Source organism: Herpailurus yagouaroundi, unplaced genomic scaffold (assembly GCF_014898765.1).
Source record: "Herpailurus yagouaroundi ecotype Mexico unplaced genomic scaffold, PumYag 349, whole genome shotgun sequence".
Taxonomy (NCBI): Eukaryota; Metazoa; Chordata; class Mammalia; order Carnivora; family Felidae; genus Herpailurus; species Herpailurus yagouaroundi.
The window spans coordinates 3,108-17,674 of NW_024412566.1; the positions used below are offsets into that span (position 1 = coordinate 3,108).

The 14,567-nt window shown below is 48.2% G+C and overlaps 1 long non-coding RNA gene across 1 annotated transcript in view; it reads left to right on the forward strand.

Annotated features, from left to right (window-relative positions):
• Positions 1-11,141, forward strand: part of LOC121021898 (uncharacterized) — a 12,226-nt gene extending 1,085 nt beyond the window's left edge. Inside the window, exon 2 of the long non-coding RNA XR_005786737.1 lies at positions 10,935-11,141. This is a non-coding gene — a long non-coding RNA (uncharacterized LOC121021898). The remainder of the gene's footprint in view (positions 1-10,934) is intronic.
• Positions 11,142-14,567: the final 3,426 nt, after the last annotated feature.

The following is a 14,567-nucleotide window of genomic DNA, read 5'->3' on the forward strand; positions in this document are numbered from 1 at the left end:
GGGGGGTGGGGGGTGGGGGGGGGTGGGGGGTTCTGGGATGGGGGATTCAGTTTACTGCCACAGCCGGGCAAGAAGTCAGGCGGAGGCGAAAGGCCATACACAAAAAAATGTAAAGCAGAAGTGCCAAAGGCAAGGCCACACCAATTCAGGGCTGGGCTCTGACTCAGTGCCGTGGCCACAGGCAGGGAGGCACTCCGCATCTTAAGACAGGTTGTGCAAGCTCTTTTCCAAATGCTTCTCCCTAAGTCAGCACATTTGGACTTTGAAAAGCACGTTCCCATAAAAATCGGGTTATAAATGATCATTAAGTTCTCAGTCCAGGACCCATTGTACTTACGGCTTATCTGAAGTGCCCATTACGCTTACAGCTTATCTAAAAGGCAGCCCTTGTAGGCGCCTATTGATTTCTCTGAGCCACTGTGAATCTAGGCAACAGTAGTAAAAAAAAAAAAAAGAAAAATCCAAGAGGTAACAGCTATTCTCAACCATAGCTACACATTATAATCCTGGGGGCTTTAAAAATACTACAGGTGATTCCATTTTTTTTTTTTTTATATTTATTTTTGAGAGACAGAGAGACGGAACACGAGCAGGGGAGGGGCAGAGAGAGAGGGAGACACAGGATCCGAAGCAGGCTCCAGGCTCCGATCTGTCAGCACAGAGCCCGACGCGGGGCTCGATCTCACTAACGATGAGAGTGTGACCCGAGCTAAAGTTGGAGTTTAACTGACTGAGCCACCCAGACACCCCCAGATGATTCCATTTGTATGAAATGGCCAGAAAAAGCAAATCTACAGAGGCAGGAAGCAGATTAGTGTTAACTGAGGGCAGGGGTGGAACTGAGCACTGACTCTAAAATGGCCTAAGGGATCTCATCGAGGTGAGAGAACTTTTGTAAAATCAGACTGTGGTGACAGTCACACGATGCTGTCGGTTTGATAAGAAATCACTGAGTTTTGGGGGCGCCTGGGTGGCTCAGTCAGTTAAGCGTCTGACTGCGTTCGGCTCAGGTCATGATCTCGCAGTTCGTGAGCTCAAGCCCCACATCAGGCTCCATGCCGACAGCTCAGAGCCTGGAGCCTGCTTCGGATTCTGTGTCTTCCTCTCTCTCTGTTCCTCCCCTGCTTGCACGCTGTCTGTCTGTCTGTCTGTCTCTCTCTCTATCTCAAAAATAAACATAAACATTAAAAAAGGAAAAGAAAGAAAGAAATGACCGAGTGTTGCACTTAAAACGTGAGAATTCTATGACATCCCAAGGTGGTTTCAGAAAGATTAATACCCGGACCCCAAGCCGGAATGACCGAATGGAACCTCTGGGAGTAGGGCAGGGCATTCTGTCTTAAAGCTTCCCCGGCCATTCCAAAGTACGGCGAGGGTTGAGAACCCCCGAGGGAGGAGGGTCAGAGGACCGAAGCTGGCAGGTGGCGCGGTAATCACCAGGACGCGCCAGAAAGAGGGTCCAGCAGTAAATGGCTGGGAGTAGCAAAAACAGAGGTGCTCCCATAGAACGGGCCACGGCCGCACCCTTGCTGGGTCAGTACTGCCTGGAACGGGGTCTGATGTGTGTGACTCACAACCGAGCTCATGCTCCTGCCTTTGCAGGCTGAGTGATAAGAACCCGAGGGCTGGCGGACTCTTAAGGTTCACCGCAGGCAAAGAAGGAGACGGAATGCGGTACGAGCCGAGTCAGGGCTCTGGGGTCAGACAGATCTGACTTGGGAGTCCCAATGCTGCTGCTTGGTCGCTGCAAATATGAGTGCCCATGCCTTCCACAGTCAAATGGGAACGATGGTCATAATAATGCCACCACCACGGTGATCGTTTAGCGACGCCATTCATCTCCTTCGGCTCATTAATGTGGTCCCGGGTGAGGGTTCACGGAGCGTCAGCTGTCCGGAGCAGTACGACAGATGACCGCCACCTTCAGATAACTCCCAAGCTAAGTCTTATCTGTGGAAGGCTTCTGCAGTGACCAAGCGTTCTAGCTTCTCCCAGAAGTTACGGCCGAGTGCAGGCCACACAAAGATAAAACCACAACAGAAGCGGGCAGCCCGTTCAACTACAACAAAGAGTTGGTTGTGGTCACACTGCGTGGGCTGGAGGCCCCCAAACAGAATCACAGGCACGTAACGCACAGAAACTCAGAGACCTAGTACGTGGTGAGTTAGCAAAAACCATTCATCAAAGGATCAACGTCTCAGTCCTCTGTGCCTGACGCCACTGGGAATGAGGCTATAAAAATGCCAGCCCTGGTGGTTCTCAGGTGTGCCTTCCCAGAGGGCCAAAGAACTCTCTGGACAGAAACCATCTTAGGATGACCTTGCTATGAGATGTGTAGATCTTCATTCATTCAGCTGGTATTCGTGGAGCCCTCTCTAAATGTCAAGAACTGGGGAGGCTAGAAGGAGAGAAATGAGCCGCAGTCCCCACCCTTGGGAGCTAAAAGGAAAGACAGAAATGTAAAGAACCAACTTTGTTCCGAGTTTCTGGGAGCAGAGAGAGAAGCAGAATGGATTGTGTGGCCAGGAAAGGCTTTACAGGGAAGCAGCTTAAGCAGACCCCAACAGTATGGGAGACGGAATGCGCAAAGGGTCCTACACTAGGGCACAGAAGAAGAGGAGAGGGGGGCCTGGCTGAAAAGAACCAAGAACCAGGAACTAAGGGGCAACAGGGAGCCATTGATGGTTTCTCTGTCCTGGAGTGGCATCAGATTTGAGTTTCAGAATGAAAATTCTGACACTGGAGGACAGGCAAGGTAGGAGAGCATTTGAGGGCCTCTGCAGTTATTCAGGGAGTGAACAAGAACACAGGCAGGAAGCCCTCCCAGTCCGATCTGGGCCGATGCCATGCTGCTATTTTAAAAGAAATGGTAGGACTGACTCACTGACTATAAACCATCAACTTGAAAAACGCTTTAAAAAGTTCAAGGAAAACCTCTAAAATGTGGAGGTCTCTCTGATCAGAAAATAAATCAGAATAGAAGCTAGAATTCATGGACATAACTCAGGTAATCAACCAGCTTTCCAGTACTAGATTAAGCTTGCATTCGTACATTCCTCTCTGTTATGAAAGCACTTTTGCATAATTATTTCATTTTATTCTCTTACACGTACCCTTATGGGGCAATTTTTATCCCTAGCTCACGGGTGTGGAAACTGGGGCAGCCACCCGTTAAATAAATGACATGGGAACCGAAGCCTTTGGACCCTCAGGAAGAGCAGTTTTAAGGTCCCTGACCAAAGCGGACTCTCTCATTTGTTTTCACGCCAGATTCTGGTCCCAGCTCCACCACAAACTAACCTTAGGCTCTAAAAATACAACTCGTGACATTCCTGTACCTCACTTTATTTACGTTTGCATCAACCATCTCATGCAACTTTTAAGAGATTGCAACAAAACAGAATATTTGTGAGAAAAGAGAATATTTGAAACCTTCAAAGCTGTGCTTTGCAAACGTACGGTCGTATCTGTATGAACAACAATAAATGCTACATATTTTTCAAGGCATGCAAGGCAGAGAATTTGGAGTAACTGTGGATCCTCTAAGTGTCGAGGAGGAGAACACATTGCAGATGTAGCCCAGAAACTTCCATGATCAGCGTGGTACAGAAAATGAAGGGAAAAAATGTTCACCTGGAAAACTGGGGTGAGGCTCTTTTGCTGGATGATGGCGAGATTCTGGGTGGAGAACACCATAAATCTTCACTTGCCCTTTTTTAAAGGTCAAAGAAAAGAGTGTTCCAACACCGTGGCTTGATGGAGGGAAGGACGCTATTGATGACTCAAAACAGAACACGAGGTGTTTTTTTTTTTACCCTTAAAAAGAGGCTTTTCCTCCAAAGGATATTCAGAATGATGAAATGGTCCCTGAGTGGAACAGTACGGCCCATCGCTGCATTCGACCCCACAGGGTGTCATGCATACTTTGCCACTAACCTTTTCATTCAGTTAGTCACTGAGCAAATATGTGTTGGAGTCCCTTCCATGAGCCATCGCGAGTAAGAGTCACGGCCCCTGCGCTGACTGGGCGCAAGGGCTGTCAAGGAAAGTAAGCGATTATGCTCCAGCGCAGTGAGTGAGACACAGGGCCTCCAAGAGGAGAGGGCTGTCGTCACCACCATCACAGCTAAGTAACATTTACTGAGCTCATACTATGTGCTTGGCACTGGTCCAGGTGCTTCGTAAGAGTTAATCTCCTTGACATTTGCGGTAACATCCAGGGGGTAAGTATCGTTACCTCCACGTTAGGTAGGAGGAAACGGAGGCACTGAAAAGTGACGTGACCTGCTCCAGGTTTCACGGGAGGGCGCTGAGTCTGGGCAGTTTTGCCCCCGAGATCCCGTTCTTCGCCTCTGTGTTCCGAGTGCTTTGCACGTGTGGACTCACTGAATCCTCAAGATAACTAAGCCATCGATGCTACCACCATACCCATTCTGGAGATGAGAAACCTAGACGCAGAGATGATGATAACTTACCAAAGGTTAGAAGTGATGGGAGGGCATCTGATGCAGGCCTGAGACAGCAGGAAGGTTTTCTGAAACTGGTGATGGCTCTTGAGACCTACTCCGTGAGCTGGATTTAGAAGCTTGGGTGCTGAGGAAGGGTACGTGAAGGCTGTGAGGACGGAGGTGGGAAAGAGCGCGCGGGAAGAACACACGCAAGGCGATAACGGGGGTGGGAGAACCGCGGGCCCCGGAACCCCTCTTAAGGCTTGGGTGTGTGGGGCCTGCTGGAGTCTGAGGGGAAGCGGGAGGTCATGGCCGCCCACCACGGAAGGAGGGCAAGGGAGAGCTGACGACACCCCCGACCCTGGGACCATCCGAGGCTCAGACAGGCAGAGCCTGCCGAAGAGCGGTGGGAACGACCGAGAGGAGGAGCGGTCCCTGCCGGCCTCTGCACCTCAAAATGAGTATCGGGCACTGGTCCACTACCGTAGGGAGGGCACGAGAGCTGAGGAGAGTTCTAGCTCTCCTGAGGCAGGCACACAAGTCCTACTAAGTTTGGGGGTAAGGCAGGACAACTGAGATAAACAAGAGCTGCCAAAGGAGACATTTTCATCCGACCCTCAAATAAGCGGAAGCCTGTGGCGAACTGAATGCGCCCAGAGCCACAGCAGAGCCCAGACTCCTGCAACAACAGACTAGCAGAGCTGAGTGCCTGCACGAACAGCCTGACACAAGAGGTGTGGCACTCTCAGTGTCGACACGTGGCTAGCATCCCGTCAAAACTCACCACAGGAGAAAAATAGAAACGATGCATTATCAGGACACACAGTCAATGGAACTAGATCCAAAGACGGCCAAGATGTTGGAATTATTTTGCAGGAACTTAATTACAGTAAGTACCTTAGAGCATCTAGTGAAAAAGGCAGGCCGAATGAATGAGTAGATGAGGGGTTTCATCAGAGGTTTGGAAGTTGAAAGAAATTATCCAAACGAGGGGCACCCGGGTGTCTCAAGCCAGTTAAGCGTCTGACTTTGGCTCAGGTCATGATCTCACAGTTTGTGGGTTTGAGCCCCGCATCGGGCTCCGTGCTGACAGCTCGGAGCCTGAAGCCCGCTTTGGATTCTGTGTTTCCCTCTGTCTCTCTGTCTCTGTCTCTGTCTCTGTCTCTGTCTCTCTCTCTGCTGCTTCCCCACTCGTGCTCTCGAAAATAAATAAAAACATGAAAAAAATTTTTAAAAATGACCCACATGAAAATACAGAGAGGAAGAAAATTGGAACAATATCCAAGAACACTGGGGCAGAGAACTACTGAATACACAATGGCTGGGAAGTATCCAAATTTAATGAACAATACCAATCCACTTATTCAGAACTCCAAGAACTCCAAGCAGGATAAACACAGAGAACAACACACCTAAAAGGATCAAGGTTGAAGTGTTGAGAAAGAGAAAGAGAAAATCTTGAAGGCAGACAGAAAAAAAAAAAAGAGGCACTTAACGTGCAGGGGAGCGACACAGGAATGACGGCTGACTCATCATCAGAAACACTAGGACCAAGTGACAATAGAGTGGCATTTTAAAGTGCTAAAGGAAGAAAAAACGAACAAACCAGTCAACCTGCAATTGCACACCAAATGCCAATATTTCAAAGATGAAGACAAAACTAGTAACATTTTTGTAAGTAATCTCTACAGCCGATGTGGGGCTCGAACTCACGACCCCAAGATCAAGAGTCGTGTGCTCTACCAACTGAGCCAGCTAGGCAACCCTAAAATAATGACATGTATCAAAGAGACAAAGGTTAAAGAGATCTCATCTCCTGAAGACCTCACCACGGCACGGTCGTGCGGAGGGGAGGGAGAGGGAGGCGGAGAAGGAAAGAATTTAGGCATCTGCCATCTATACTGGACCAGTCTGGGTGGGGATAGCTCTTAGGGAAGGAATGATGCCAGCACTGACTCGTCATGGCTGTCTGCAGTCCCGGTCAAAGGAGGGCTGTGAGACTGCACCCAGGCACCCTGGGAAAGAGAACCAGACAGACTGACAGTGACGACAGAAGGATGTACCAAACAGTCCAACTACAGATGTTTTTTTTTTTTTCCCCAGGCTAAATGTTATTCTTGATGTCATGCCTTGAGCTTCACTGTGCGGGCACATCAGGCACAAGAAGTGTTTGTTAGAGATTTATCTACTTTCTAGTAAAGTATTAGGATAGTTTAGCATAAAGAGAAGACTGCCAACTTTCAGCTTGCAGCTTTTAACTTCTTAGGTCTCTGACATCTTGGGAGACTAAGGAAAAGTTCTGGTTGCAAGTTGGCTTGGCAATTTACAGTTAACTATTTCCCAGCCTTGACACTTTTGACATTTTGGTCTAAATAATTCCTTCCTGTGGGCTGTCCAGAACACTGTAGAATGTTAACAGCATCCCTGGCCCTTACACGCTTAAAACCCAGTGGCAACATGTCCCCCTCTCCCCAGCAGGGACAAGCACAACCATCTGGAGACACTGCCAGATCAGGGGGTGAGGAGGACGGCAAAACTGCTTCCGGTTAAGAACCACTGGGATAAAAAAAAAAAAAGATCTTCAGGGCTGCCAGGAAGGCTAAAAGACAGCAGTCTTTTCGTGTGATCGTCAACGTGACTTAATCACATTAATAGGACGGGACGCTTGCAGGAAGAGGAGGGACGCTCCTCTGACTGTGTAATGGCCTGTTTTATGAGTGCTATTCCTGACGATGTACTTTTTGGGGAGTCCTATATCCTGAGAAATCAAAGAACACAGAAACTTGCTTCACTGCTTTTCCAAAGACCGTTTCTTTGCTTGTGTCCTAGGACTTTTTATGAACTGGTGACAGATTTTTTAATTGCCAAGAACTCTGTACCTTTTTCTCAGTAGCTTGCTTTTTTTTTTTTTTTAATGGATGTACTAGCCTTTCTGAGTATTTTCTTACATCCTATTGTCCTGCCTTGGACAATGAGCAGGACAGGGATGCTTCTTAATCAGTCATCTGGGAGTTTTTCTGAATGGCTTTTAGTACCATCTTTTCTAATTCCCAGATTTTTTTTTTTTTTAAATACCTAACGTTTCAGTGGAGTGTAATGAGAGAGAAGAAATACACACGTGTTCACTGGGCCATCTGAAACGAAAATGTCTCCCATAATGTCTTAAGTTCACGAGAGAATTTTCCTACCCTGGATAATTTCAGGAACCTACTGGTAGAGACAAGCTGTTGTGCTATAACATATTACTATGGTAGTTGTGTTCCTAAGGATTTACGAAAAATCCCAAATTATACGATCAACACCTACAAAGGCAGGAGGGAAAACAGAATGAAGCATGTTCAACTGGCACAGGAAATTCAATGGCACTACTGGGCAAAGCGTTCCATTCCATCTGGATATCACTTGAACAGGCGCTGGTCTTTCCTCATCACACTCTTAGTAGCATGAACATCTCACACAAGTATACCTCCTTTGCCACTCACAACCCAGAAGAACAGAAAAATACTCCTGAAAGTGTGAGTTCAGAAGGTGCTGGCCCCTTGTGGGCGGGTGAGGTGGCTAAGACTGACAGCCCAGAGCACATCTGCTACGGGTCAAAGCCCCGTCCACCACCTAAAAGCCGTGTAAGTATGAGCGGGTTACTTTATGTCTCCGTGCCCCTGTTTCCTCGTCCGAAAAGTGGAGATATTAAGAATTTCCAACTTCCAGAACTGAGTGGATTAAAGAAATGATATACGCAACGAGCTAATTCCTAGAAAGCTCAAAATGTGGTTTTTGTTGTTATGACGTTAAGTGGCTGAGAGTGTAGACTCTGCCTCTGCAGACAGACTTGCTGGTTCTGTGACCTGGGACAACTTAACTGAAGCTCTCTAGGCCTCTGTTTTCTCACCTGTAAAAGGGGATAATACAGCACTGATTTTGGTATTAAATAAGTCAACACAAGACTAGCACTTGGGAAAAGGCCTGGCAGATAGTAAGCACCCAAACACACGTAAGCTAGCAGTGTTACAATTATTTTCTTTGGAAGGATCTTTCTGGCAACAGTGTGGAAGGTGCGTGGAGGGCTGGGGAGGGAAGACACACCGGTGCGCAGGGAAACTAGGGAGTTGAGAATGAAGAGACCGGAGGGAGAATGGGAGATCCAAGTGAGAATAAGGAGCCCCCCCCCCCCCCCCCCCACCCAAAAGCAGCGGATAAGGAGGGGAGGCGACAGAGAGCTATTACAAAGATACAACACGCAGGACTTCGTGATGTGGCGTGGATGGAGAGGGAGCAGGAATCCCCTAGAACGGCCACCATGTTTCCACGCTGAGTGACCGGCTAGACAGCGAGGCTCTTCAACTCCAGAGAAAGTCAGGGAGCCTCTGAGGTTGGGGTCAACACGGTCAGCTCCGGAAATGCCGGATTTAAGGGGTCGATGTAGCATGCAGTGGCGACGTCCGGTGTGTTTCTGGCTATGAGGTTCCGAAGCACAGCAGAGGCGCCCGGAAAGGAAACTCAGAGCGTGTTAGCAGGAGCAGCAAAAAGCACTGCTTTGGGGGAGTTTGCTCGGAACGCAGATCTGGGGAGAAGACGAAGGCTAAGCACAGAAGCCTTAGGGGCAACGCAGCGCAAGAGCAGCCCAAGAGCAGAGAGCAGCAGGGAGGCCGGGGAAGAAGCCCAAGAAGCTGGGAGTGTGGGCCACCAGAGCAAGGATGAAGGACCGGCCGAGAATGCAGAGTGTGGCAGGGAGGGCAGGAAGGTGTGAAGGCGGTGGCTCCCGGGAGCCAAGACGCAGGGCGCCGAGCGCAGACAGAGAAGCAAAGCCACGTGAAGAGAGACGCGAGCTGTCGCAAACCTGAACATCTCGAGTGGCAGAAAAGAGCCAGTGGAGAGAGGGAAGCTGGAAATGCAGAGTGGCCAGAGGAAGGCCGAGGAGGGAAGCCCCCGGGGAGGGGGGGGGAGCGGTGTGCGTGCGGGAGGTAATGACCTTGAGGGCAGGGAAGGTGGCGGCAGCAGGTCTTCTCTGGGAACTGGGAGGCAGGTCATCAGGCCCAGGAGAGTGGGTGTGTCTGCAGAAGGGGTGGAGTAGGTTTGAGGGAAGTAAAAGTCTGGCAACAAGGCTTAGGAAAACGGGACGGGAAACTGCGCCAAGGGCTGGAAGGCAGTCTTTAAAGCCCAGCTGAGCTTGGAGGCCGTGACAGTTGGGCCGGCCTGACCCTCCACACGAGACGATCTTTCTGGACCACGCCCTGCATCCCAGGTACAGGCGCGAAGAAGCCCCAGATGAACGAGCCTGGCTGTGGCTCTGCGCAACAGGTGAAGGAAAGAGGCCGGCTGGACAGACGGCTGGAAGGGATGTGAAAGACACCCTCTGTGACTGACTGAGGTCAGAGAAGGAAAGGGACCCAGCAAAGCACAGAGGGGGACTGTTCAGGAAAGGAATCCAAAGAGACAAGAGACTGGAGGATGAGGTGGACGATTTGGGTTCCAATTTTAGAAATGGTTCTTAAAACGCCAAGGCACATTTCTTTCTGGAAAGGAATGCCAGTTTATATTCCCACCTGTGTATGGCTGTATGACGGCCTTCGTCAGTTCTCCCGAGACAGCAACATATCATCATTTTGAGCTGTGCCAGTTTAGTAAGTGAAAAATGCAGTCTCAGAGCTTTGGGTTTCTTCGGTTAGTTATAACTTTGAAATGAGTCTTATGTACTTACTGGTCATCTGTATTTCATCTGTGAGCATTCTGTTCATGGCATTTGCTCACTATAGTGTGCTTTTTTGAGTGAGTGAGTGAGTGAGAGAGAGAGAGAGAGAGAGAGACAGGTTAGTGTAGGAGAGGGGCAGAGGGAAAGAGAGAGAGAGCAGGAGGGAGGGAGGGAGGGACTGAGGAAGGGAGGGAGGGACTGAGGGAGGGAAGGACGGAGGGAGGGAGAGAGAGAGAGAGACAGAATATCTTAAGCAGGTTCCATGCTCAGTGTGGGGCCCAACATGGGACTTGATCCCATGACCTTGGGATCATGACCTGAGCTGAAATCAAGAGTCAGACGCTCGACCAACTGAGCCACCCGGGTGCCCCCGTCGTGCACTTCTTTAAACTGATCGATAACACAGCTTTATACATTAAAGATCTTAATGCTCCGTTGTGGCTGCTCCTGTTTCCACCTAGTCATCGGCCATAATTTTAATTATGAGATAGGCAGACAGAAGTTTAATTCTTGTGTGGTTAAGTTTATAGTGGTGGTTTTATTTGCGTGGTTATCTTTTATTGTTCATTCTCTGTACTTTTATGCCAGAGCGTGAAGAACTTTCCATCTTTTCCTCCTTTCTGTGGTTCTGGGTTTTCACTTGAAACTCTTCATCCATTTGGAATCGACTTTGGCCCCTAATGGTGAGGTACAATCTAACCCGCCTACTTTATCCAGTGCTAACCTGTTGTTTCATACTGTTTCCTCCCTGTCTTCTGATGCCTCCTTACCTCATGCCGCCTTCTTAAATCTCCCAGGGCCAGTTCTCAGGTGGTAGCAGGAGCCCCGTCTCACCAGCGTGGGAGCACAGCCGGGAGGCTCAGGCGGCCAAGGTCAGACAGAGAGCCGGGGGACCACACGGACTCAAGTCCAGTTACTCTTTACTAGACTCCAGCTGCCCCACAGGAGTCTTCGTTTTCTTAAGCCCTCACCTAAAAGCTTTGAAAACATTATGGAATGAACTAACTATCAAAAGAAGCCGATTATTCGGGGAAAGTAATTTCATGTGATCGCCAGATCTCATCGTGGAGAATATCCCATCTCAGCTTTTCTGGGGAAGGCTCTCACAGACGTCAAGTGTGTGTTCTGGAGAACAGCGGAACACCACACACCTACACGGGAGGTAGACACCCGTAAACAGCGCTTCTCCACAGATGTGTTTCTAGCATGGGGGCCGTGACTACACATCTCTCCAGGAACTAGCCCGGGGTTCTTGGCCATGGGCTTGAAGAGGTCTATGGAGTCCGTGAAATTCTCTGCCAATTTGTGTGTGTGGATGATTTTTTGGGGGGGAAGAGGCCGTCAGAACCTCCATGTAACATCTACAGGGAGCAAGGTTTCTATTCCTAAAGACTATTCTAAGAGTCAAAGGCTGCAGTTAAGTCCACTGCCCTGTGACCTGCTGATCACTTCTTTAGAAGTTATATTAACATATATTGCCGGGGCGCCTGGGTGGCTCAGTCAATTAAGCATCTGACGTCAGCTCCTGTCACAATCTCACGATTTGTAGGTCTGAGCCCCGTGTTGGGCTCTGTGCTGACAGCTCAGAGCCCGGAGCCTGCTTCGGATTCTGTGTCTCCCTCTCTCTCTGCCCCTCCCCTGCTCACATTTTCTCTCTCTCTCTCTCTCTCTCTCAAAAATAAAAACCTTTTAAAAATTAAAACTAACGAAATAAATAAAAACCTATTGCCACATAGGCTCCATTTCAAATTTCTCTTCCAGTTCCTTCCTCAGTCCAAGTACACTGTGATTGTTTTCTCCATAAGGTTAGGCTACCTCAATTCAGTATTCTGCCTTTAAGCCACATGCCTGCCAATCTTATGACTGAGCCTTGGAAGAAAGGCTCAAACATCAGACACACTACAAGGTGTGTGGCTCCAAAAGCAGAGGGAAAATGCTTGTAGATTTCCACTGAGAACCACTCAGATTAGGACAATCGCATTTAAACACGACTTCACCTTACCACATTTCTGGAACGCCTAATTAGGGTGAAATCACACGCCCTTTAGACAGTATTGCTATAAACAATTATACAGCTACACATTATTTTTGAGTATAACCAATTAAATGAGGGATGAAAAAGAAATTGCTGAAAGAAAAGGAAAAGGAGAAATAAAAACATAGATAATACATACCTCGAAATTCAAAGAAGTAACAAAAATGATCAGCTATGACTAATTTAGCACATCTTTATTTAGTACATAAAGATATAGACAGACATGAACATCACTCACGTTTGCCAACTGAACTAATCAGGCACTCTTCCAACAACAACAAAGCCCTCAGGAAGCACAGAAAACCTTTGTGTGTAGAAAGAGACGTGCCAGGCTCATGGGAAAGGACATCAATCCTCCCCAAAGTTTAGTTCACAGATATGCCAGGCCATCAATGCCTGGGATTTACTTATTTTTGGGTTCTCAGGACCCACCCCATAGCAGGGACCCACTAAATATATGGATTAATGTGCTCTTGACCAATCACAATCATAGAATTTTTCTAGGAACTAGAAACGATACCAAAATTCACTTCTACACAGAAATGGGAGACAGCAACTGAAAAAGGAAAGCCAAAGGAGCCCAGCTCTGCCAGATTGAGAACACATTACACATCCACAGTTATTATTAGTACAGCGTGGTGTCGGTGTGCACAAACACACCCACCCGAAGCCATGTGTCAATGAAAACAAAGTCAATAGAAAGTCGAAGCAGGTGTGAGAATTACATGTTTCAAAAAAGACAAGCATTTGAAACGAATGGAAAAGCGAATAATCACTGCGTCACCGATTTCAGTAAATAACATCCAGACATAACCCGAATCACGCCAACCCCTCCCTTCTTCGCCCCTAAAGCCATGGTGCTAAATAGTTTCTCACGTCAGTCCCACGCCATTGTCCTGCTCTGGTGGCCATCACCTCTCCCTCAGGCTGCTGCGATCGCTTCCTGCTTCCTGACTCGTCTTTCACTCGTGTCCCTTCCCCTTCCTCCACAGTCCTGGCTCACCTGCCACCACAGGACACCTCCTCAATCACCAGCTTGGCTTCCTCAACCTTCTGCACATATGGGCTCCCCCAATTCTACTGCAGTGGTCCTCAAACCACGATCCCCCAAAACTGGCCCGGAAGCTTTTCGAACAATGGTCCTCCACCGATGAGCACAAAGGCTGATCCATACCGCCCGTCTCTAAAAGTTGACGTCCACGGTCACAGGTTTTGTGTGTTTTAGTCCTGCCATCTTGGGGTTGTTTGAGGAACGTTACACATCCTAGCGTGTCCAAGAAGGTAAAAGCCGTGAGAGTAGTGAAAAGGTTCTAAGGGGAGATGAACAAGCATGATGCAAATTAAGGAAACGATAAGCTTCACCGTGAGAAATGATGCCTCCACAGATTTTCCCATACAAATATGGGACACATTCATTTCAACCTTAGCAGAAAAAATTAAAAATTGTCTATTTGGGGGAAAGATGGCTGTCCGTTTTTATTAAGCAAAGAAAATAAGGGTACACTGGTTTTAAACCTCGTTTATTAATGTTGATTTATTTTGAGAGAAGAGAGACAGAACAAGTTGGGGAGGGGTTGAGAGAGGGAGAGAGAGAATCCTAAGCAGGCTTCAAGCTATCAGCGCAGAGCCTGACACGGGACGGGGCTCGAACCCATGAACCGTGGGATCATGACCTGAGCCGAAATCAAGAGCTGGTTACTTAACTATGAGCCACCTAAGTCCCCTGATTTTAGAGCTTCAAAGCTTTTAAGAACCAACTTACTCTATCTATTGGATGGAAATGCATCCAGAGGCTTGTGAATTTAAACACCACAATTGCTCTGGACTTAAGAAGACCATATGGATCTACAAACAGCCATTAGTTCACTACCTCATTGGAAAATAAGAGCTGGACAGACTTTTCCCACTGCTAGCAATCAGATAGTGTCGCCTTTTTCCAATTTATAGTAAACAAACAAGCAAACAAACAAAACATGAAATTAAAGGACAAAATGGTCAGTGGGTTAGGTTTCCCCTGAAAATTTTTCTTCTCCCTGGGAATCCTCTACCACCCATCACCCCCTACCTTCCTGTTCTCAAGATTATTCAAGTGTCACATGTCAGAGAAGGCTTCACGGACCCCTGGGCACGTCTCAGCGACCCCATGCCAGCACCCACGCTACATCTATCCTGCACCCACCGTACCTAGTGAAGTAGAAGTACTTTCGTGTATTTCCCCAAGGTACAGATGCGCATGGGTTCAAGTGGCCAGTCCTGTCTATGCATCAAAGTATCCAGCGACCACGTGGAGTCCAAGCTGGTAGACTTATAAATGGAGCTGGTCATTGCTTAGGAGAATTGCTGTGCAGTTCTGAACATTTATTTTCATTTGAGTACCTTGTCACTCAGTCTACCG